The following is a 21,603-nucleotide window of genomic DNA, read 5'->3' on the forward strand; positions in this document are numbered from 1 at the left end:
CTCCACAACCTCTCCCACTACCCGAAGTTGCACAGAGGAAGGAGATGTCAACTCAGGAAAGGCTTCCTGGAAGAGGAGCCCAACTAGCTAGGCGTTTAAGGATGAGCAACATTTGACGGACAAGAAAGGCATTCTGGCAAAGAAGTAGCAGAGCCAAGCTCTGGCTGGTGTGGCTCAGGGGACTGCGCGCCAGCCTGCAGACCGGCAGGGCACACACCAGGGTGGCGGGCCAGGTTCCTGGACGGGGGAGCGTGTGAGAGGCAAAGGTTTCTCTCCCTCTCTCCCCACCCCCCTCTAAAAGTAAACAAATAAAAACTTTTTTTTAAACACAACCTATCTGGCCCCAGTGCCCAGACTTATCCCAGCCCATCAGGCAAACAAAACCTAGTGGCTTCTGGCTGGGACGAGCTCCCCACCTCAAGCCCCCAGGGGCACAGGGAATAGCAGGAAGAGAACACCAGGGCACAGGAGGGGAAGAAAAACATTTTCATGTTTTTCCCTCTTCCTGTTTATCTATCCTCTGGATCCCAACGCTCCTAGTAGCTAGCTGTTTGTTCAGGGCAAGTTCTGCCAACAGTGACATCCTGCCATGGGCCAGCCTGGACCAGGCAGCCCCTACCGGCCTTGTGTTGGGGGGCCCTGAGGCCCACATGCCCCCAGGCCCCTGCCTGAACCCGGGAGCCTGCTTCATAAAGGGAGCTTTCAACCGAAGCAAAAGCCCGGCCCAGGAAGGAGGGCCCAAGCCAGGGAGGTAGGGCTGCTGCCAGGGTCTGTCTCCTGGGAGCCAGGTGGTGCCGATCAGCTGCACACTCAGCTCCGATCGGCCGAAGAAGCGACAAGAAGGATTCTGAGAAGGATTCAAGGAAAGGACTCTGGGCCGGGCCGGGCACTGTGCTGGGGCTGGGGACACGGAGTGCGCTGCACGTCCGTCCGGCAGACCCGGCACCGGTCCTGGCTGACCGACTGATGGCTCGCTGCGCGACCTTGGCCAAGTTACTGAAATTCTCTGGGCCCAGCCCCCCTGTCTGGATAACGGGGACACTACCGGAACTTCTTCATAAGGATGTGACGAGGGTTCCAGGAGACAGACAGCCGAGGGGAAGGGCTGGCGCCTGGTAAATGCAGATAAGCAGTGTTTGTCCCCACTCCCACCATCCAGCAGACCCCCTCACTCAATCCTGAGGGTCGGAGGGGCTTTAAAATGCACTCAGAAGAACCGAGACAGCCTTAAAAAGGAACGAAACTGATACACGCCGCAGCATGGATGGACCTTGAAGATGTCATGCCAAGTGTTTAAAGGAGCCAGACACAAAAGGACAGATGCTGTGTGGTTCCTCTTATATGAGGAGCCCGCAGAGGTGGGCTTCAGAGACACACAGGGAAGGGCGGTTGCCGGGGCGGGGAGCCAGGGCTTGACCGACCCCCGCCCCCTACCCCCCCACCCCGTTCCAGGTGCGGAGATGAAAAAGTTCGGGTGGCAGCGGTGACAGCAGCACGGCCACGTGAATGTGCTTGATGCCACTGAACTGTGCACTTCAAAGTGGCTAAAGGGGTCAAATTTATGGCCCGTATATTTACCTCAGTAAAAAAATCAGGGGCCAATTCAAAAAAGGGTTTTTATTTGCCCACGTTTGTTCTGCCCCTGCCCTTGGGCAGTGCAGGGTCCAGCAGTGAGGCAGACGGGCTACAGGCCCCACCTCCCCGGGGGTGGGCACCAGCGGAGAACCAGGTGGTGGGAGCTGAGACCCATGTGCTGCCTCCAGGGGCCTGGGGGCGCTGCTAGAGGAGGCGGCCCAAGGCAGGCGTGCCCCAGCCCCAGACGGACCCCCTACCCAGGCTCCTTCCAGTACAAGGCAGTCTGAGTGAGCGGCTCCGGGCTCCTGCACCGACCAGGAGCACCGTGAGTGTGAGACGGGCAGGCCCCACTCACCCCGCACAGCGTCTCAGGCGGAAAATGCCGGTTCAGCCCCACATGCCAATCCTGGCCCCTGTCTGGCCAGCCTAGGAACCAACATCCAACAGAAAACAATGCCTCCCATCTCCCCCAGCGCCCGCCACCACGGAAAGCAAAGTGTGGTCTGCCCGCCCTCTCCAAGGCCAGGAGAGGGCACTCCAGATGCAAGGAGACACAGAGAAAATGCCATCCCGAGAGACCCCCGCCTGACCACCCTCCCCACAGGCTGGGGTGAGAAGCAGCAAGCCCAAGCTTGAGGTGAGAGGTAGGTGAAACTGGAGGTGAGAGGGCCTGAGGAATGGCCTATCAGCGGTCTCCAAACTTTTCAGCACCAGGACCAGTTTTGTGGGAGACGGTGGTAGAACTGGAGGCTGAGCTCAGGTGAGCTCCAATGCCAGCTGTGGCCGGGCGGGGAGACAGGAGGTGGAGCTCCAGTGAGCTCCGCTTGCGCCCAGGCTGGAGACGGGGGCTGGAGACCCCTGGCCTAGATCACACCATGAGTCACGATGTGCACCGGGCAGTCACTTCCCCTTCTGGATCGCCTGAGGCCTCCTTGTTTCCTTCTTGGTAAAACCAGGATTCCATCCCAGGGCCCAGCAAGCACTCCCAGGTAGGCGTCCTACAGAAGGAAGCATGGGAGTGCACCCAGGGGCAGGCGAGCGCGTTCATCGGCTTTTTCATAATCACCACAACTGGAAACAAGGCTGAAGCCCACCCACGGGGGCGGAAACACACTGTGGCACCCCCTCACAATGAACACTGCGCAGCAACGAAAAGGCGCAAACTGCCGAGGCCGACGGTATCACACACGGACCTTACAGAGTCTGTGTTGGGAGAAAGGAGCCAGAAGCGCCAGGTTAAAAACAGCCTATAGTGTGTGGCTCCATTTACGTAAACCCCAAGGACAAGCAAGACTAACCCTTGGGAAGTCGCTCAACCGCATGGCCACCGGAGGCTGTGGGAAGGCCGAGTAACTGACTGGGCCCCCAGGGACATTCCAGGCCGTGGGAAACGCCCGGTAGTTTTATCTGGGCAGGGGTCACACAGGTGATTCACCAGTAACAATTCCTCAAACTACACCCTGATTTACTGTCTGTAAATTTTATTTCAGTTTACAAACAGCTGGTAACTCATACTCTGCCTTTCTCTGAGGAATGCAATGAGGTGATACAGACAGGCTGTGTGCAGAAAAGCCACAGACGGGGTGGGGTGCATGGGCTGCGAGTCAGAAGGACCAGGGTTCAAATCCTGATGCTCCGCTGACTGGATACATTTTTTTCAGTTTTGATTTTTGGTTGTTGTTGACTGGATTTTTTATAACAAAAGCAATTGGTACTTATTGTCACAAGTCAAAGATGAATAAAAATTTTATGTGCTTCCCACTCCCCTCCAAGCCCACCTCTTAAGCTTCCTTCTACAAGTTTTTTTCCCTTAACAGAAAACACGAACACCCCTCCTGGTGGGTGCATACAGCTCCGACCCTGTCTGTCTAATGGTGGCCAGGTCACTGTATCACTACTCATTCAACCAACAGACACTAAGTATCCATCATGCCAACCAGACAGGCACAGTCCTAGCCCTTCACGAAATACATTCCAGCAAGAGAAAGAAAAAGGAGGAAGAATCAACAAGAAATACAGTAGAGACAGGCCCTAGTGGAGTAGCTCAGTTGGTTAGAGCATTGGCCCAGTATGCCAAAGTTGCAGGTTCAATCCCTGGTCAGGGCACATATGAGAATCAACCAATGAATGACAACAAAGCGATGTCTCTCTCTCTCTCTCAAATTAATCAATAAAAATATATTTAACTTAAAAATATAAAGAAAAAAGAAGACAAAATACAATGAGACACGTTCTCTACATTGTGAAATAGGCTACAAGGGGCCGAGATGCTGAGGTTAAGAAACACAGAAGGTAGTTGAAAAGGATACGTTGGATACGATAGTCCCAGAAGGCCCGTGCTGACCTCGAAGAGCAGGGAGGTGTCGGCCGAGGGAAAATGCGCACCAGGCACAGGGAACGCCGCGGGCAAAATCCCTGAGGTGGGGAAGAACTCGGAACTGAAGCAAGACAATGTGGTCTCCACTGCCCACCCCCCAGAATCCTGTGCACAGGGCTTTATATCCTGACAGTTTTACTTCTTTAGGACAAGCTACCAAAATGTGGGTTGCTTAGATAAAAAGGCATGTACCTTTTAAAAACTATAAAAAATATTGCTATGTTACTTTTCCAAAAGGTCGTAGCATTTCACACAGAAACCAGAATTGCTTAAGAGGGCCGGTTTCCCCATATCCTCATGGGTTCAAGTAGTTACCAAGCTTTTTCATCTTGCACATAGGAAATCTCTCCACGTCCCTGTCTGCAGAGTGGGGTAAGTGACAGTTCCTCCTCCTCAGGAGGCTGTGAGCTTTGAGTGAGTAATGAACCATCGACCCTGCTGCGTCCCCGCCTAGCACAGAGTGGATGCTCAACAAGTGGGAGCAGGCTGCTACCGTCAGTTCTGTGTGTGAGCCAGGAGGCAACTGCCAATTCTGTCACTACCGGGCTAACCGGGGGACTCCCCAGGGGGCCTCCGAAGGCTCAGACACACAGGTTTAGCATGGCTGTCCCCGGACATGGGGACAGCAGGGAGAAGGAGGTGGAAGCTGGCTCAGCGTAAGAGAAGTGTTCTCCGCGGAAGAGAAGGCTGGGAGTCACGAGATTAGATTCAAGTCAACTTTCGGGGACTCGGTTTCCTCATCTATGAAATGGGCTAATTCATTTCCTCTTCAAGCAGCCATTCTGGGGCAAACATGTCCAGGGCACCTACTACGTGCAAGACCTTATTCTAGGAGCTGACAATACAGAACAAAAATTCCTGCCTCATACACGCCCACTGGAGAAGCAGAAACAAACTATACAAATTAGTCAAACACAGAGTCTATCAGGAGGCTATACATGATAAGAAGAGGGTTGTGGAGATGAGGTATGAGATGTTACACAGGGTCCCTGAAGGAAGTTTCACATTTGAGCAGAGACCTGAAGGAAGTGACATGGCGAGCATGTGGCTCCCTGGAGGAAAAGCATCCAGGTTGAGGGAACAGCCTGTGCAAAGGCCCTGCAGTACGGTCTTCCCCGTGAGTCCAAGGAGCCATGAGGTGGCTGGTTTGGGTGGAACAAGGAGAGTGATGTGGTCGGCATTAGATGGGGGTGTCCTTGAGGTCACAGGGGTGTCACTGTGAGGTAATGGGGAGCCACTGGCAGACTTGATCTGACTTTCACATTCTAACAAGGTCACCCTAGGCAGCTGTGTTAGAAGAGTCTGTACGGGAACAGGGAAGAAGCCCACAAAGCTGCTGCCAGGAGTCTACTGCACTCGTGCACGGGATGCGGAGGCCTGGGCCAGTGGTGCGGGGAAGCGAAGGAGGGCTCACCCGGGACCCACCTACTCTGAAGGTGAAGCCAACGTCCCTTCTGCAGACTGGGAGACACGGAGGAACCATGGATGACTTAGGTGCTGAGCCTGAGCAACCAGAGGGATGGGGCTGCCACCACCTGAGACAGGGCAGACTGAGGGGGAATATGCATCGAGGCCTGGACAGACAGACAGACAGAGGGCCATGGCCCTGGCTGCGACCTCGGAAGGCGGCGGCAGCCCCTAGAGACCTGCAACAACAGGGTCGGTGCAGGTTGTCAGAGCACACAACACAGGAAGGGAGAGGTGGGTCCAGAGGGCAAATCGACATGACACATTCGACCCACAGGGGCTTTGCCGGCCACAGGACCCAGTCAGGGCTGCTGCCCACAGGCCTGCGTCACAGGTGGGGAACTGAGGGCACTGAGTTCCACAGTGAGCACCTCTCACTTAGCAGCCAGGAAGGGCCAGAATGAGCTAAGGGGGTGAGCAGGGAAAGCAGCCAACCAGCCCACTTGGTTCCTACAGCCCCCACCCCAAACAAGGGCTGTGGGGTTGGGGCCCAGCACCCCCAGCACCCAGGAAGTCTGCAGAGTCCCAAGGGGTGATTCAGGGCTTTGGGTTTTCCAGAGCCAAGAACATGGCTCAGCCCAGACTCCATGGATGTCTGCTTTGGTATCTGTAAGCTCTTTTTTAAAAATTCACATACCGTAAAATTCACCCTTTTACAGTATACAATTCAGGGGGTGGGGCTGGAGGTAGAGGGGTTGAGCAAAAAAGAAGAACTCGTAACAGACGACAGCATGGCGATTGGAGGGGCACGGATGAGGGTGCAAGAGGGTATCAGGCAGATAAAAAATAATGGGAAAAGTACAATTAACGAAATAACAAAGTACACAATTCAGTGGCCTCTAGTACATTCACAGTGCTGTGTGGCCACCACTTCGACCTCCGGAAGAGCAACCTCCAAAAAGTTCAACATAAAACCACTGTGTGACCCAGCAATTCCACCTCCAGGTATGTATCCAGGAGAATTAAAAACAGGTTTCTAAACAAATACTTGTATGAGGGGGGACCTCAAAAAACAGAATTTATTTATAAAAAATAGTGTATTCACTCTTACACATTTAAACTTCAGTCACCTTCCAATTACTCGCCATTTGATGCACTGCACCCATTGGGACGTTTTTCCACTGCTCCAAGCAGTTTTGGAACTTGTCAATTTGGATGCCTTTTAGTGCTTCTGCCGTTTTTTGTTTCACCTCTTCCACACAGGCAAAACCTTGCCCTTTGAGGACTTTCTTCATCTGGGCAAACAAAAAAAAAAACTCGTTCAGGGAGAGATCAGGTGAATAGGGAGGGTGGGCATGGAGATCGTGCTGTTTTTGGTCAAAGTGTGAGCTGTTTTCAGCACAGTGTGGGCAGGTATGCTCACAAACCACCCATTATGAAATAGGCAAACATGTTGAAAGTCTTCAAAAAAATTCACTGAAGCCAAACACAGCCTCTCACAATAGTGCCAGCTGGTACACTGATATGGATGGGTTCCTAGAACACTCACCTAGTGGGGGAAGCCTGCACTACAAGGGGCCTGCCCTCCAGAAGGTAATTCTGGTATTTTGGGGGGTCCCCCCTCGTACACCCATGTTCATAGCAGCACCATTCACAACAGCCAAGGGTAGAAACAATCCAAAGGTCCACCACTGATAAATGGATAAAATTTGGCATGTGCATATAATGGATCATTATTCAGTACTCAGCCATAAAAAGTAACAAAGCACAGCTTGCTACATGCTACGATGTAGATGAACCTTAGAAACACTATTCCAGCTGAAAGAAGCCAGACACAATAAATCACACATTGTGTAATTTATTTATATGAAACACCCAGACCAGGTAAATCCAGAGACCACAGTACAGATGAGTGGTTACCAGGAGCTAGGAAGGAGGGTGGAGCTGGGGGGATCTGGAGTGGCCACTTAATAGATGATACAGGGGTTCCTTTGGAGGCAATAAAAACGTTTGGATGTTCAACATCACTAATCAAGGAAATACAAATCAAAACTACAAAGTGATATAACCTCCTGCTTGTCATGGCTATTGTCAGAAAACAAAAAGGGCAAGTGCTGGCAAGTATGTAAAGAAAGTGGAACCCTTACACACTGTCAGCAAGATGGAAAATGGTGCAGCCACCATGAAAAATAGCATGAAGGTTCCTCAAGAAACTTAAAATAGAACTACCACGTGATGCAGCAATCCCACTTCTGGGTATTTATCCACTTTGAAATTGGAAACTCAAAGAGATACTAGTACACCCACATTCCCTGCAGCACTGTTCACAACGGGCAAGCAGTGGACACTATATATATATAGTCACACACACGCACACACACACGTATACACACACACGTGTATACACACATATATACACACACACATATATATATACCTATATGTATAAATATATTCCAGCAAAAATAACACCCCCTTTTTATTACAAAATCATAAGCATATAATTCTGTAACATAACAATATCACACTGAAGCACACATATGACATTTTAGGTGAAATGTTCAAATTAAAATTATAAATTATTACACCCATAGTATTACCCTGCCAACCACACGCAAACAGGCCTTACTTCTGCCAGACCAGGTATATATATGCAAAAGTAGATTTACGGTTGTGTTTATATATCACACATATGCTACATTTTCCTTACCCACAGATACACACCCCGTGGAGCATTATTCAGTGTTATGCAAGGAGAGTCTGCAGTGTGCTACAACACGGACGAACCCTAGGGACATTATGCCAAGGCAGCGATTTGCAACCTTGTTCATCTCACGGCACACGTAAGCTAGTTACTAAAATTCTGTGGCACACCAAAAATATATCTTTTTCTGATCTGACAAAAACATTGGTGTAATTTTGATTCATTCACACAGGATGGCTACTGTGTTGGCTGTTGTCATTTTTTTATTTGATAAAAGCTAAGGAAAAAGAGGTCAGTGCCCCTGACTAAACAACCGGGTACCGCATGTTGTGGAAATTCTTGCAGTGCACCTGCGTGCCGTGGAACACCACTTGGAAATCACTGCGGTACATGAAACAAGCCAGTCACGGAAAGACAAATACAGCAAGATGCCATTTATATGAGAAATCTAAAGTAGTCAAATTCGTACAGACACAAAGGACAGAGAGGTGGCTGCCAGGGCGGGGGGGGGGGGGGGGCGAGCACATGGTTGCTACTAATCAGAGGGAATAAAGTGTCAGTCGAAGATGAGTGGGCTCCGGAAACGTGCTGGGCAGCGCTGTCCCTGTGGGCAAGTCAAGGGCTGTGCCCTTTAAAAATGTGTCAGGAAGGTAGATCTCAGGGTAAGTGTTCTTACCACAACAAAGTTTTTTTTAATGTTTTGGAATTAGCTAGAGGCGATGGCTGGCTGCCCAATATTGTGAGTGTACCGATGACCACTGAACCACACACTTGAAAAGAGTTCGTTTTTACGTTCTGTGAGTTCACCTCGACGTAAAGGAAAAGGGAAGGAGGGCACAGCCTGGGCCGTCTGCACGCTGCGCTGCCTGCGGGTTGGGGCTCGGGTCCTGTGTCCGCCACCCAGGTCCCTCTCCGCGCAGGCCAGATGACATCACTGCACACAGCACAAAGGTCATGGTTCGAGTGGAAGAGGGGGCGGGGCAGAGAACTGAGCCACCCAGAGTCCGCGCAGCCTAGATGCACCCAGTTCAAGGCCCAGCCTCTTAGCCGTCGGGACCATGTTCACGTCAGGACCCTCAGTGTGAACTGGCAAAGCCCGTCTCTGTTTGTGCCAAAGTCCCGATTCCCACAAGAAGTGGTTCACGATCTCCCCCACACAGAACCAGTCACGCCACTGTTCCGCCCTCATCTTCCATCACACGAGCCAGCTCCCCAGGTGCCAAGTGGTGCTCTATTGAAGCAGACGTTTGGGGTTACGCACTGCAGTTTGGGCTCAAGTGAGAAATGTCAGCGTTACCCCGAACTGTCCAGCCAGCCCAGTACTGTCAGCGTCACCCTGCACAGCAGGCTTACACGACAGGCACAGGGAGAGAGGGGCCCGGGAGCACCACTCCTGCTGTCCACCCAACACTGGCAGTGCCGCTGCCACTCACACCCTCCCAGTAAACTAACATTATTTATTTGAAATGGGTGGTCTCTCTGGTTTTATCAACAGTTCATGTTTATTTTACAGTTACATAAAAACAATGTAAATCCAAGACACTGTATCCAGTTTATATTTGTACACATTTAAGTTATATTCTAATAAGAAAACCTAAATGAGGCTTGGGAGACAGTGAGTGGAGAGTGGGCTGAGGATGGGGAGTGACAGCTAAGGGGACAGGTTATCTTTCTGGGTCGACGACAGTGCCGTGAAATTAGACTGTGGTGACAGATGCACACTCTGAGCCTCCTGATAGCTACTGACCTTCTGCTTTACATGGCATGTGAATTCTGTCTCAATAAATCCATTTTTAGAAGGGGGGTGGACCTATTACTCAGGTTTGAGTAGCACTATGCCAGAGAAATCACAGAAAACACACCCACCTATTGACGGCTTCTCTCCAAGGCCCACCCACCCTTTCCCCCCTCACACCATCCCCGAGGGCTCGGAGCAGGAAGCTAAGGTGACACCCCAAGTCATGAGACAAGGCCATCCCGGGCGGGCAGGGGCCGCCCTGGAATTCCTGGACTCACTCCGTACAGCCATAGTAAGACACAACTTTGAATTGTTAAACTAAGAACATCTTAAAAGGATGAAAATCACCAGTGTCAGTAAGTGTGCAGGAATTGTGAGCCATTTACACACGGTGGCAATGTCAAGGACAGGAGCACGAGTATGGAGTCAGAGTCTCCATGACCCAGCTGGCTGGGGTCAGCGTCGGCTCAGGGTCAGGTCAGGGCCGGGCCAGGGCCGGGCCAAGGGGGTGCAAATCTGAGCACCGGCAGCCCTTTCCTCAGGGGGCTGGTGACAACCCCCTCCACACACACCAGGCACAGCCTGCCTCTCGAGACAGGGTCCCATCAGCAGGACCCCAAGCGGTTTCCCAGGTCTGCCTCCACGACAGCCAGCGCCACTGCGGCCAGAAGGGAGGCCTTAGGGTCTGCCTTACGTCACCCCACCCGATCGCCCTCTCCCCGGGCCTGCTCCCTCCAGAGACACTTCACGGAGACAGGAAGAGGAAGCCCCCGCTGCTGGCTGCTGGCTGCCGGGCAGGAGGCAGTGCTGGAGTGTACGTCCACTCGCACACCAGCCTGTCTGCCCGACCAACGGGATGACCCCTTTCACTCCCGTGCCTCCCTCTTCCAGAAGCCTGCTCTGAACTGGCACCTCCAGGGAGGCTTCGTCCTGTCTCCCAGAAGACTCACCGGCCCTGGCTCCGAGCTGAGGGGAGAGGGACACCCCCCACCCAAGCCCTCAGCTCAGGGGGATGGTTCCCAGGAAACTCGCTCAGAACTCCAGTGGCAGTGGTGGGGGCCCATGGCTAAGTGAAAGAGTGGGTCCCAGAGCCATGGCCCGAGTGTGATCCCATTGATGCGCCCGAACTACAAACTACGCCAGTCACACAGAGGCACAGGAAAAACTGCGGGCTCTTCAGTAAGTGCTGGCAGTGTGAGCCCCTGGCGAAGAGAGAGGGAAGGAGGAGGAAAGGGGGCTTTTTACATCTTACTCTCAGTGAAGCTACGGCTTGAATCTTTCCTAAAGGTAACTGCGGTACATGGTTCCTAGTTGAAAACATTTTCAAAAGCAGGGTGGGCCCAGGCCAGCGTGGCTCACTCGGCTGGGTGCTACCCCGCAAAGTGACAGGTCACCAGCTGGATTCCCCGTCAGGGCACGTGCCTGGGCTGCGGGCTTGGTCTCTGGGCAGGACACAAACAAGACACAACCCGTCGATGTCTCCCTCTCACTTGGGTATTTCTCTCCCTCTCTTTTCACTTCTCTCTCAAAAAAAAAAAAAAAAACAAGGACATTCTTTTTTCTAAAGCAGGGCGGGTGTCCGTCAGCTGGGAACTGGGTAAGCAGCTCCCCCGCACACGGGAACACCGAGCACGCGGCAGTGAGAAGGAACGCACCGTGCACACGTCTCAAGGTGTCGTGTGGAGCGAAGTCGCACATAAAATACTGCCTGCGAGTCCGTTTATGCGAACCCTAGGAAACACAAGCCAGGGTGACGGGAAGAAGATAAGGGGGCCCGGCACCAGGGTGGGAGTGGTAACCGACCCGGCAAATTGTGAGGAGCCTCCTGCCGACGGGAGTGTTCTCAGGCTTGGCCAATGTGGTAGCTACACACCCCCGGCACGCACCAACGCTCACCCAGCTCTGTTCTCAGAACAGGCGGACTTTACGGTACAGAAACCTCAACAAAGAAATGTGCGGTCAGGTGGAGGAGGTTGTGGGCGTGACTGCTCAGTGGGTGCAGGCTTTCCTTCAGGGTAAGGAAACTGTTAGAAATCGGGAGAGGCCGTGGTCACGCGGCCTTGTAAATGTACTCACTGCCGCTGAAGTGTACACTTGGAAATGGTTAATTTTATGTCAAATGAAAGTCATCTCAATTTTTAAAAATGTTAAAGGCAGACAAGGAAAAATTATGACACCCGTTTCGCAGACAAGAAAGTGCCCTCAGAGGAAGCAGTCACTGCCAGCCCAGACCCACCTGCCTGCACCCCAGCCTGGTCTGGAGCTCAGGAGGGGAGAGGCCTGCCCTGCACCTCCCCCAAGGGCTCTGCAGCTGGGTCCAGGCCCCAGAGAGGGCCCTTGTCTCTGCGGCATTTGGAAACCAGAGCTTCCCAACAGGTCTTGGAGTGAGCCAGCAGAGAAGCGCCTGCGGGAGACTCCCAAAGTTCCTGCACTCCATCGGCAGACAGGGCCGCATGGGGGGCAGGGAGTGAACCCCCACTAAGGAGGTGGTCAAACAAAGGCTAAAGCACCACAGGGTGAGGGTGCATGGTGGGGGGGTGGCCCATCAGATCCAGGCTGGGCGAGCTCTTCTAGGCCCTGCCAACAGGGCCCTGGGGCTCTCCCAGAGGGTTGCTCCCGGAGAGTTAAGAGGTCAGCACCAACCTCAGGGACCCAGGAGGAAGGACTCAGTAACCACAGGGCAGTGGTCAAAGGGGACATAGCCACCAACCACTTTTCGACCAGCAGGAGAGAGGTTAACTCTCTGATGGGGTCTACAATTCCAGGAAAAGGAAAAGGGCAGCAGAAATTCCCTCTGTGCTTTCTAAACAGAATCTTCAAAACACACAAGCACTCCTGTCCTCCACCCTGGGGTGGCGGGAGAGGCCGCACACCTGCAGACAGGCAGGCCTCGGGGCTCAGTGGGCTGCAGAGGCTGGCACTGTCCAAGGTCATCTGAGGGCAGCCACCTCTCCTCCCTGCCCCAAACTGACCCAGCCTCGTGGGGGTGGGCGAGGGCGGGAAACCCAGTGGTGGATCCGCAGCCCTCCCAGCACCATGCCCACGCCCTCCCCTCCCGGAATTTTCGAAAGCCCTAGCTCGCTGGGAGTCTGCGGGGTCATCAGGGACACACCCAGTTCTCAGATTCTCCCCACTGCCTGCCGTGGTCACGTAGGTAACCCCAGATGACCCAGGTCTCTCTCGTAGAGCTCCCCAGCCCGAACAGGGGTACGCCCTCAGAGCTAAAGCCAGTCCACATTATCAGTTACAGGATATATATAAAATAATTTCTGAAGTCCAGAAATTCCACTATTAGACATTCACTCCTTAGAAAAGCCCAAGGAGTTTTCAAAGGCTTCAACTCATTGAAAGAAAGGGGAGGAGGATTTATTAACCCATGGGTATCTTGATTAAGAGCAAAAATAGGCATGTTGATCTTGGGGTAGGAGCAGTCTGGGGCCCCAGCTCAAAAATGAGGGGCCCTCGGAAGGGCTGACAGCATTTATAAGCGGGCAGGGGGAAATCTAAGAATCGGGGACAGAGAATGTGAGTCCTAAAAGGAAGGTGGGGGGAATCCTGGGGGGCCTCCAGCCTGTGTCCTAACCAGGAAGCTCAGAGCCCAGAGTGGGAGGGACAGAAGGTCCCAACACGCAGGGTCTTTCCTAACAGGCCTGGAGTGCTAAGGGGGCACCCCCTCCCCAGACCCACGGACCTGTTCGTGCCCCCCATGCATTCCAAGCTGTGTCACACCTCTGCACAGGATGCTCCTTCTGCTTGGGAAGCCTTCCCTCAACTTGCAAACTCTTGACCACCCTTCAAAGGCCACCTGAAGCATCGCCCTGCCCCCAGGCAAGCCATTCCCTCCCTCCACCTCCACCCACAGCCAGCACGGAACCCGGGAAGGTACCAGTGGGGGATGGTATGATCTACAAACCTGCCTCTCTCACCTGGCAGGGCTGGAGTGTCAGTCACCTCCAGTCCCCCGCACCGTGTACTGAACCCCAGGCCAGGAACCCGAATCAGAAGGCATCCCGGTACCTTCCCACCACTAGGCACTGTGCAAGTACCCTGGTCTCTGGCCTCACAGGTCTCTCTCTCCCTCAGCTGAGAGAATGGTGGTAACAGAGGCCCCTAAAGTTTACTGAGCATTTACTATGAGCCACACTCTAACAAGTGCTCTCCGTGCACTACCTCCTTTCATCCTTTGGACATTCTTATAAGAGAATTACTATCATTAACCCCATTACATAAGGGAATCAGGCCCAGAGAGGGTAAGTGAGTTGCCCAGGGGCACACAGCCAGTGAAAGAGCCAAAATCTGGACCCTACTGGTATGGTTCCAGATCCATCATGGAACCAAGAAGATGATCAGGGGGCAGTTGTCAGGACAAGCTCTGAGTGGAAGAGGAAAATTCTCTCTCCTCAGGTCCCAGTGAAGACCTAGGACATGCAGCAGGGCCTCCTTCCTCCCAGACCGGGCCCATCCCCATTCCGAGTGCCAGTTACAGGAAACACAGAAGGCCCATCTGCAAGCTCCCTCCCTGGCCCCGGACCGGGGAGGTGCACGGCTGCCCACTGGGAGGCAGAGCCATGACTTGGGGCTATTCTTAGCAAACCACTGGCTCCCCTCCCAGAGGCCCAGAAGGCAGCAGGCCCAAGCTTCCAGATGCCCTGCCTGCCATTTCCTGACCCTGTGTGGCGGTCCCACAGAGCTGAGGGGAGGCTGGTGGGCCGGGGTGAGGACAAAGCCCTCCAGCTCTCACACAAGAGGTGCCTTCGTGCCCAGACTTCCCAGGGCCAGGCACCCAGCTGCTGCAGCAGCTCCAGAGAGTCCTGGCCACAGGCTCACGATCGAAGCCCCACTGACCGAGTGCTCACTCTGTGGCAGGGCCAGACCGCACACTCTCCATGGGTTTTCCAGCATTTCACCCTCACAACACCCCCAAGGGACAGGGGTTAATGGCCCCATTTTTTAAATGAGGAGTTTCATTTTAAGTGGGTGAGTTAAGGCATTAAGTAATTTCTCCAGCGTCACACAGTGAGTTGATGTCAAGCTGCATCTAGATTCTGGCTCCCAGTCTCCAGGGCGAGCAGAGAAGAGGCAACTGTAGCCAAAGGAAAGGGACCCCTTTGGGGCCCAAGCCAAGGGTAACAGAGAAGGCAGTCCACACCAGAGAACAAAGGTTTCATCAAAGACCCCACAGCAAGGCCACTCTCTCTACCCCCAGGGATGGGTCCTTCCCTGCCCAACAGCCTCAGGCTTGGGCTCAGAAGGAGGGCCCCCTCCAGATTGCTCCCCTACCCAGGACACACAGCCGCACTTCAGGAAACTTCAGGAGACTCAGGGAAGATGAGACTCAAAGGTCCAGGGAGCCCCTGCTTGTGCTTCCGACATGCAGCCAGCCCTGCTCCTAGGGACTGAGGGGGTCGAATGACTCTCAGGGCAACACAGAGACTACTGACCCCCGGGGGGGTCTTTGAACCCCAGAGCAGGGTCTACAAAGGAAGCCCCACCTCGGAGCACCCGCGCTATCCCCCAAACACGGCCACTCCCAGGCACTGCCGCCACCACTCGGCACCACTGGGTGACTGAGCAGCACACAGCTCAGACCACACCTCAGAGCCCGCCTCGGTGCGTGTCCTGGCCTCGCAGCCAGGTGGCTCAGCAGGTGCATGTGTCTGTGTCCCCAGGGAGCCCGCAGCCAAGTCCAGGTCTGCCACTTCCACATGGCTCCGTGTTTTGTGCCCGAGAATGTCAGCTCACGTCCACATCAGAAGCTCCCGTGTCTGCCCACTTACGCGTCGGCCTCTCACATGGGGAGGGAGATGCACGTCCCCGTGAAGGTGCAGACCTGTCTACACAGCGTCTGTGCCCGTGTGCAGCCCCTGTCCCCGTGTTCACCGAGTCCACCCTACACACGCACACATGCACGCCTCCCCCACCTCCGTTGTCTTTCCATATGGCCTCATCACGTCTCCATCCAGTGTCTGCCTCCACCCAACACTAGGAACCTGAGTGTGTGCGCCTCTGTGCACACAGCATTCCCCACCTGTACCAAGGCGGCCCTGTGTGTGCCACCTGTTTGGAAGTAGATGGGTGCGTTGACCCAAGTGCTCACAACACTGCCCAAGGGCTGCAGGGTGAGCTGGGCAACTCCTACTCCCAGGACAGCACCCAAGGCTATGGGTGCGAGCACACTGCCACCTCCGAAAAGTGCTCCAGAAAAGCAGAAATCTGCCCGGGATGTTGGGGGAGGGACAGAGCCCCAGACACAACAGAAACCTCAGACATGAGGTCAGTGCTGCCCCAGGTACCTCCCACCTCAAGCCCGCCCTGCCCGGCCCACCGGCCTCCAACGCCCCCACTCTGCCACCAATGGCCAGAGAATGGGAGAGTGCCTGTCTGCGCTCACAGGAAACTGTCTGGTCCAGGGCCTCCTCCAGCTCCCAACCTCATCCCCAGCCGCCAGCAATAGAGGTTCTTCAGAAAGGAAGTGAGGACTTCCTCCCTGCTGGCTTCTGAACCTCCAATAAGGCTGGATCTAGACCCCAAACCTCAGGAGCCCCAGGGCAGCTGGGAGAGTCCAGTGCTCAGCCTGACCCCAGTAATCCAATGGGTTTCTTCAGAAATCTACCAGCAGGAAAAAAAACACATGGATCGGGACTGGGGGCACATATATGAAGAACTTCCTGAGCTCTCCTGCTGCTCCCTGTCCCTGGGGGTAGGGGGAGGTCCTCGTTACTAGCAGCATAATTAGAAAGGATGGGTATGGAGCTGAAACATCTTAGGCACAGTTGCATGACTGCATGAGTACTGAACCCCAGGCCCCTCCCCATCTCCCCAAAGCAGCCTATGTCACTCATTTAGCAACTAATCATGTGCAGCCTCTTGGCATTCCCACTATTATTACTAGACCAGAACTGGTATGGAAACCCCAAATCAGCAAACTTTGTGTGTTTATGTCCTGTCCTCCCCATGGGGCTGAGCCACCAGAGGACAAAGCCCTCCAGCTCCTGCCACCACTGCCATCCTCCCAGGCAGAGCCCAGGGCCCAGCATTTTCGAGGCACCTGGTCACTGGGTCTGGTTGCTCTGCACAAAAGCCAAGAAGCCAAGGAGTTAGCTGGGCCTCTGGTTGGGAGAGTAAAGAATCCCAGAAGCCTGATGAAACCAGGACGCCTTCTTCAGTCTCTGACTCCTCATGAGAGGAGCGTATGTTCCAGCCATCCCTGCCGCTGTAAGTGGGGCCAGCAGGTCTCCCACACACAATACTCTGCTTTCTGACAGACCACTGCCTCTTCAGGAAAAACCTCTTTAGAGGAAAAGGAGGCTCTCCTGGGAGACCCAGGCCTACGTGGCCCAGAATCAAAGCTTGTGCCCACCGGTACCTCTGGGCTCTTTCGCTTCCATAGGCCTCAAACCCCTTAACTATGAGCCCAGGGGACCCCGAATGTGGATCGTGAAACAGCTTCGCTTCCCCTAGGAAGCCCGGCTAAAGGGCCACCCGCAGCCCTAGCCATGAAGAGTGGAAGTCTTGCCAGCCACGTCTGCCGAGATCAAGGAAAACCTCGGGAGAGGGGGTAGCCCAGAGCGCGACAAACAAATGTCCCAATATCTGCTCAATGTTTAGTACGCGATGTCCCGCTTCTCTCCCAGGCACCAACCCCGTGTGATTTTGGGTGGGGGCCCGGAACCTCTCTTCTCCCGGGAACCCAGGGAGGCGTTAGCTCCGGGGACTGGGGAGTGAGTAGTCGCAGCAGCCGGGAGGAGTGGGGGAGCAGAAGACTCCCGGACCTGCCCTACCCTCGCCAGCGTCGGTACCTGCCAGCCTGCGGTAGGCGCGCTGCGCGGGGACTGCGGGCGCCGAATCAAGCAGCGGCGGGGCGAGCCCGGCGCGGGCTCCGGCTCGCTCCTCCCAACTTCCCCAGCCCATCCGTGGGCAGAGGTGACTCCGGAGGCGGGCAGGCCGGGCGCTATGAGGCAAGATCACCAGAGCAAGAAGCCCGCGTTCGGCGGTGGTGGGAGCTGCGCGACCCAACCCCAGCGCGCCTCTGTGGTCCCGGCGCCCCGCGCCCCCAATGCCGAGGGGCGGGCCTGGCTGGGCCGCCAATCACCGCTCGCGCCAACGCCCGACCAGCCTGAGCCCCGGCCCTAGCCGAAGAGGGGGCGGGGGGCTCGGATTTAAAGACACACTCACCCAAGCCGCGTGCGGTTAGGCGTCCAGAGCCGCGGCTCCGAGGTCAGAAGGGAATGTCTAGCCCCACCTTCCCCAGCCCCGCTTCCTCCTTTCGTCCGCCCACCCAGCTTCGAGAGGAAAAGTTTGGGGCGGGGGAGACTGCCTGGAAAGCCAATTCCTCTTCCCTTGTCATTAATTTGGTTCGTTCTGGAAGATACCCAAAACCTACATCCAGCCCTCCTGGCTGAAGAAAGAAGCAAACGCTGCCGGCGCCACACCCCCTGCCAGGCACCAGCTCCCCGGGAGATCCTCCAGCCTGGGCCTCTGTCGCTTCTCTCTGCCTTTTAATGCCAAGCAGGCCGTACTGTCCTGTGCAACCTGATCTAGGTGGTTGCCTTCTCTGGGCCTCAGCCTCCCCAAGTGTCAATGTGTGAGCCCTTAAACAGCAGACTGTCCGCTCAATAGTGGGTTTCTCCCAAGCCCTGAACACCCCGGGAAACGTGCCCCTTTGCCTCGGAGGCGAAAAGGGACAAGACACTTTGGAAGGAAAGAGGGTCCCTGTGTCTGTACCCCTCGGCTACCATCGGTGACACGCACAATACCAGCTGCTTAAGGGAGCTTGCCGCCCGCATCCAGCGCGGCGCAAGGTTGTCCCTGCGCAGCAGCCCAGCCAGGCCTACCCGACGCCCAGAAGCCCAGGCTCGCCCTTGGCTCGCACGCCCCCGCAGGCATCCTTGTGCGTTCACTCTCTACCGTGGCTTCCTCTCCGGGAGATGGGCTTTGTTGTGGCTGGTGAGTCACTTCCTCTTTCCACTCCACTCTCGCGGGGGAAATCCTCATTCCCCACCTGTCACTACCTGCCTCTCCCTAGATCAGGGCTGGAGAGGGAGTGAATGGATCCCAGACCTCCCACAATGCAGGCAGTTCAAGCCTGACCTCTGTCCAAAGTCAAGCCAGAAAGCCCTGCGCTAGGAGAGGGGTGCTGAGGCCCCGCAAAACCCTGTGAGTCCTCAGAATAAATAGACAAGAGAGATGGCTGTCATTTGTGGTGCTTACCAAGTCTCTGGCACTGAGGTCTCAAGTGCTTCACTTGGATGATTTTATAAGTACTTTCAGTATCCCTGTTTTAGTGGACAAGGAAACTTAGTGGGTGAGAAAGACTTGTCCTCACCTCCAGGTTTATCCTGCTCTGCCCAAAGTGCGCCAGGAGGAGAAGAGCAGAGAAAGTCCAGAGAAGCAGGTCTGACCCTCAGAATCAGCCTTTCGGCTCCACTCTGACTGGCTCATGGTTTACTGGCTGCGTGGTCTGGGAAAAGTGACATAAGCTCTTTGATCCCCAAGTTCCTCATCCAAAAGATGGCCTGCCCCCCTTCAAAGAAGTGTTGAAGAGCCAGGCAGCAAAGGCACGAGACACCCTGGCATAGCATGTGTCACATTGTGGGCCCCATCCTTGGACACCATTCCCTTCCTCCTCTCTCCTCCCACCACAACCCCATCACCTACCCTCCAACTCAGATTCCCCAACGATGACCCGCCATCCTGAGGATGCTACATTCCAGACTAATCCTGCACTGCAGCCAGGACTAAGGGAGGGTGTGTGTAGTACTAGCATGTGCAAGCACACACACACACTATTCCCCTTCCCTCACTGTCTGGCAGATGTTGGAGTATGTGACTGGCTCTCTCTCCAGAGTGAGCTCCTGGAGGACAAAGTTCCACCTCTGGTCCCCTGTACGGCACCTACCACATCATTGTTCATTCATTTGTGTCCACCACACAACAGCTGGTGTTTTTGTTGAATTAAGCAGAAAAGCCCAGGGCAGAGATGTCCCCAGGAGAGCCGACAATCACAGCCCTACTGGCTCCAACAGACAACTTGGGGCTCAGCTTGAAGACCCCCAAATCAGAGGGCTGGGCCACAGTGGGAACCTGGAAAGGCACAAAATCTACTCTGTGCCTGTGTGCAGAACCAGACCCCAGCAGCGGTTCAGGGACACGCACTCTCCGTTAGTGTGTCCTCCCTTCCTCCTGTCCCTCACCGTGCTTTCAGTGAAACTCTTCTTTGGAATCCAAAAGAAAGAAGTAGAGAGCTGGTGTCTTGGAGGCGACTCCGGAACAAGCCCACAGACTGCATCCAGACACAGCGAGCAGCCTCATCAGACCGCCCCCCGCCCCCCCCCGCCCCTGAAGCTCTGCCGAGTCCTGCTCAGCGCAGGGAGCCCTGTGTCCCCCGGCTGCCTGCTGGCCGAGGGGCCGGGGCTGCCCCCAACAACAAGAAAGGCTTCAGGGCCAGATTTACCCCACTGGGAGCCTGGGGAGGGGAGGAAGCTGAATCCTGAGGGAGAGAAGAAAGAAGGGACACAGAGCCACCCTAGATATACCAAGAGAAGGCACTTTCCCCGGCCCCAGGCAAAAGGAGGAATAAGCTGAGCCAACTGTATCTGCCCAGACCGTCACAGAAGCTCCTCAAGAGGCCCAGAAGCTCAGGGCAGAAATCCAAAAGTACCTGAGAAAGAATCGATGGTCCCAGAACAGGACCGCCACCCACTCAGCCAGCACCCTACCAGCTCAACTGCCACCCCACATTCCACACGCACAAGCACCCGAGATACCACCTTATTGTCTAAAGAACACCAGAGCCCCGTGGACAAATGTGTGCTTGTGTATGCACACATATGTGTTTGTGTTGCTCATGTGGGAGCTCACGTGTGCAAAGATGTGCATGTTTATGCAGGCGCCCAATAGATGTCAGTGTGGACATGTGAAGGAGCACGCATGGGTATGTGTGTGCAGCACACACAAACCAACCTGCCACAGCCCAAACCAGGCTGCTGGGGCACGGAACAGTGCACAACCCTGTGTCTCACACTTCCAGAAGAACTGCTTGCAGCCATCCACAGCCCCCTCCACCCAAGCAAGCGAGGTGCTGATGCTCTTGGGGGAGAACTCCCAAGTTTAGCTCCTGCACAGAAAAACAAGCTGTGGGAACCCCCTAGTTCCTTCATGGTGGTGCTCAAGCCCAGAATTATTTCTTGGCAGGCACGAATGCCTCGCTGGAAGGCAGAGGAGCTGGGTTTGAACCAGCAAGGATGAGACTTGACAAAGATGAGAAACAGGCCTGCCACTCTTTTCTGCTCCTTGTTTCCCACCAAGCAGGTACACTGGGCTGGAGGGATGCACAGGGTCAGCACAGGGAGCCGATCTGGCCCAGATGCCCGTGGCCACGTCACTGCCAAGAACCCGGCTCACGTAGACTCTCCAGGGTGGGTGCCGTGGAGCCTGCAGTCTTCCCCTGAAGCAGATGATCCCCGAGCCCCAGGCCTGTGTGCCTACTGCCCAAGTCCCAGCCCAGACCCATCTCCGTCTGCCCTGGCTGCCTCAGGGTCCTGCTGTGACCGTCCACCCTGCAGTCCCACTGCCCAGTCTCCGGGATCCAGGCCCCCTCCATAGCAATCCAGGGCTTATAGACACTGGCCTCAAGCAGGCTGCACCTGCCCCTGACCTCACCTCAGCACCTTTACCACCATGTAACCCCTCCCCTAAAAGTCACCATGTTTCTCCAAGTCTCATTTTTCTCATTTGTAAAATTACACGAAGAGCAGTTCTGCCTCCTGGGAATGTCTGGAGGATTAAAGGGGTGCCTGGTAC

The 21,603-nt window shown here is 54.9% G+C and overlaps 1 protein-coding gene and 1 non-coding gene across 3 annotated transcripts in view; one reads left to right on the forward strand and one right to left on the reverse strand.

The window, feature by feature from the left end:
- Nucleotides 1-18,154, reverse strand: part of PALD1 (phosphatase domain containing paladin 1) — a 67,507-nt gene extending 49,353 nt beyond the window's left edge. The window contains exon 1 of one of the 2 annotated variants that reach the window (XM_028512240.2): nt 17,977-18,154. The gene's annotated coding sequence lies outside the window, so the exon portion shown is untranslated. Of the gene's footprint in view, nt 1-17,600; nt 17,859-17,976 lie in introns of those variants that run through there. The other variant, XM_036026851.1, reaches the window with a different exon arrangement.
- On the forward strand, nt 3,604-3,681 carry TRNAT-AGU. The gene has a single exon. It is a non-coding gene; the product is annotated as a tRNA-Thr (tRNA).
- Nucleotides 18,155-21,603: the final 3,449 nt, after the last annotated feature.

This window comes from Phyllostomus discolor, chromosome 5 (assembly GCF_004126475.2).
Source record: "Phyllostomus discolor isolate MPI-MPIP mPhyDis1 chromosome 5, mPhyDis1.pri.v3, whole genome shotgun sequence".
NCBI lineage: Eukaryota > Metazoa > Chordata > Mammalia > Chiroptera > Phyllostomidae > Phyllostomus > Phyllostomus discolor.